The sequence below is a fragment of the Pteropus medius genome, unplaced genomic scaffold, assembly GCF_902729225.1.
Source record: "Pteropus medius unplaced genomic scaffold, Ma_sr-lr_union100, whole genome shotgun sequence".
Classification (NCBI taxonomy): Eukaryota; Metazoa; Chordata; class Mammalia; order Chiroptera; family Pteropodidae; genus Pteropus; species Pteropus medius.
In genome coordinates, this window is record NW_024349803.1 from 21,074,349 (window position 1) to 21,077,550 (window position 3,202).

Sequence of the window (3,202 nt, forward strand, 5' to 3'; positions counted from 1 at the left end):
TGCCTGGAGCGTGTGGCCAGCACTCTAAGGCCCATCGGCAGAATCCCTAGCACCCCACTGCACCCCACATTCACAGTCACCCAGCCAATTGGTCAGAGGGAGAGATGCCTGCTCCAGAGGGCCTGGTTAGCCAGGAGGAGAAGGGTGAGGAAGAGGGAGGAGGAGTGAGAGGGGGAAGAGAGAAAGGAGGAAAGGGTGGGGAGAAAGAGGAAGGAGAGAAGGAGGAGAGGAAAAAGAAAAAATAGAGGGAGTGGAAGGACAGGGAAGGGGAGGGGAGGGCAGAGAAGGAGAAGGGAAGAGAAGGAGAGGAGAGGGATGAGAGGAGATGAGGAAGAAGGGGAGGGATAGGAGAAGACGGGCGAGGGAGAGGCCAAAGAAGGCCCGTGCCCCTTGGGACCTGGGCAAAGTGCTTGGGGCAGGGCCGAGACTGTGGGCCTGGCTGGTTTGTCCATGGCCTTGGGGGTTGGGTTGGTTGGTTGAAGGGCCCCTCCTGGCTCAGATGCTAGGCCTTGGGGTCATCGCGAGGCCATTTGGAAGCCAGCGTCCCTCTTAGGAGAGGAGGCCCAGCCTATCTGGCTTCTCTAGGGTATGGAACCATAATGGGTGGGTCTCAAGGGCTGCTGGCTTGAAACAAGGCTGGCGGTTGAGGGGATCACAGGGAGCCCTTGAGTAGCTGGACGGAGCTGTTGGGATGGGCCTCCGCGACCCGGCCTGGGCTGGAGGGTGGGTCAGGTCCAGCTGTGCCAGCCGTCCCAGGGGCTGCACTGCCACCTGCTGAACGGCCGGGGCAGTCCTGGGTCCTGCGCTGAGGGGCTCACGCCAGGAGCGGCCCACAGCGAGTGAGGAGCGACACGACAGGGGCTGCGCAGGTGAGCTCAGGCTCACTGCTCCCCGGCGCACTCGCCCTTCCCGCCAGGGAGTTGAGTGCCCGGGTAAACACCGGGCGCGGTGTGCGCGGTGTATCCACGGAGAGACAAAGCCGGGGCGGGGCGGGGGCGCCGCCCGCGAAGCCGGGGCGGGGGGTGCGAGGCGCAGATTAGCCTCCCCTGGTGCGGCCGGCCCCACCGCCTCCGAGACCCCAGCCTAGCCCGCGGACAGGTGGAGCGGGGGCGGGGCGGCGGCCGGGCGGGTCCCGCCCCGGGGGTGGGGCCGGGCGGGGCGGGCGGGGCGGGGCCGCGCTATGCAAATGTCGCCCACGGGCGGCCAATTGCCGGCGTTCCCCGCGCGGCTTCGAGCGCCCTGTCCCGCCGGCGGCCGCGAGACCAGAGCGAGCGAGCGAGCCAGCGAGCGAACGGCCGCGGTCCGGCGAGCCCCGAGCGCAGCGCAGGGCCAGGGCGCGCGGCGAGGAGCGGCGCAGCCCCGCGCGGCAGCCCGGCCCCAGCCCAGCAGCCAGGCGGGCACAGCGCCACCGGGCCGAACCGAACGCCGCGTCCCGAAGCCCAGCGCACCGTCGTCCGCGCCCTGCTCCCGGCGCCGGGGAATGCGCCCTCGGCGCGCCGGCCAGGGGGCGCCCGCAGCCCACCCGGGGGGAGGCGGCCCCGAGCGCCCCTGAGCCTTCTCATGGCCCGGGCCGGGGCCCGGGGCCTGGGTTGCTGACGCGCTCGAAACCCTCGGAACCCGTTAAGCCCGGGCCGCGGCGCCGACCCCGGCTCAGGCACAGCGGCGAGAGGGCGCGGGCAGAGCCATGGCCCCGGGGGGCCGCTAGCGCGGGCCGGCCCAACCGGGAGCCGCTCTGCCGCCGCCACCGCCGCCCGTGAGCCCAGGCCCCGCCGCCGCGGAAGAGGTGAGTGCGACAGGAATCGGCAGGGAGCGGGCAGGCGGCCGGGCCACCCCGCGATCCCGCTGGGACCCGCGGCACCGCAACTCTACGGAAGTGTGCGGGGCGCGGGGCTTGGAGAGCCAGGAGGCTCTCCGCGGACGCAGGCACCACAGGACTAGAGTGGGCGCTGTACCTGGCCGGTCTGTCCCGACCCTTTGCATCAGTGCGACAGGGGAATGTGTGGATGATGTGGCCTGCGGGGTCACCAGTGTGCGAAGGAACTTTTTCCCGTAAGGTTCGGAATGGGTGGGTGTTCCTTTACACCCCCACTCCGACGTTCTGGAGCGGGAGTCCGATGCCCCTTCTGGCACAGCTCTCTCCCACTAGCGCCTCAGGCAGCGCTCTTCCCGGGTAGGTGCGCCCGCCCTGCCTCAGTGTCCCGATCTGACGATCGTCTGCTGGAAAGGAAGCGCTATTCTAGCTGCCCCCACGTGGAGAGTCTCCCGGATCCGCAGGGCAGGAGGACCGCCAGCCCCCAGGCTCTTCTCCCAGCACTGTCCCAGCCCCCTGACCCCCCCAGCTATTAGCTAGGGTTTGCTTTTCCCGCAGGGAGCCTTGCTCATTTAGGGGCCCTGCTGTATGTGGGGTGTAGGTGAGCTGAGAGAGCCTGCAATCAAGCCCCCATTTGGGCAGGCTGGGGCCCCAACGGTGAAGTAGTCAGGGGACACTAGGAGCTTGGTGGGCTCTCCTGGAGCAGGTGGGACCAGAGAGTGTCAAGGTGGCCCAGGAATGAGGCAGAGATGGCAGGAGAGGTCATCTGGAGCTAGGGCTGGGGGCCTGGCTGGATAAATAACTTCTCATTCTTGAGATAACTGTCTTGTGAACACCATGCCTCCTGGGCGTGGGAGCAAACTGAAGGCGCTGGTGGGTCTGCCCTGGAGCTGGGCCAGGTTAGGGGTTCCTGTCCTTCTGAATTCACCCAGATCGCCTCCCAGAAGCCCCTGTCCTATTTGCAGAGATAGAGAAATTGGACCCAGAGGTTGGGAAGCTCATCCCAGCCCCAGGGGGTTGTTTGAAGCTGGGACTTTATCCCAGGCTGCAAAAGGAGTGTGCCAGGACCCATGGCGTAAGGTGTCCTGGAAGGCGAGGGCACTGGGCAAGCGTACCCCTGCTGCTGCACCTCAGTTCTGAAGGAGCCAGGTCCGGAAGTGCTGGTGGGGGAGAGGAGACCAGCAGCCCAGCCTCAGGCTCCCCCTGCTCTGCTAAGCATACCTTGAGGGGGAGGCTAGAACCGAGCCCAGGTGACCTTGACTGGGAAACCCCAACCGTGAAAGTGGGGGTTTCAATCCCAGCTCTGCTGGGGTGGCTCTGCTTCCTGGTCCATGGGGTGTTGGGGGAAGGGGAAAGCCAAGGAGCCTGGAAGGAGCTCTGGCCTTGGAGGGG

The 3,202-nt window shown here is 67.4% G+C and overlaps 1 protein-coding gene across 2 annotated transcripts in view; it reads left to right on the forward strand.

Annotated features, from left to right (window-relative positions):
* The first annotated feature begins 1,268 nt into the window (after nt 1-1,268).
* Nucleotides 1,269-3,202, forward strand: part of SEMA3F (semaphorin 3F) — a 28,483-nt gene continuing 26,549 nt past the window's right edge. Inside the window, exon 1 of one of the 2 annotated variants that reach the window (XM_039837817.1) lies at nt 1,269-1,783. The gene's annotated coding sequence lies outside the window, so the exon portion shown is untranslated. The remainder of the gene's footprint in view (nt 1,784-3,202) is intronic. The other variant, XM_039837819.1, reaches the window with a different exon arrangement.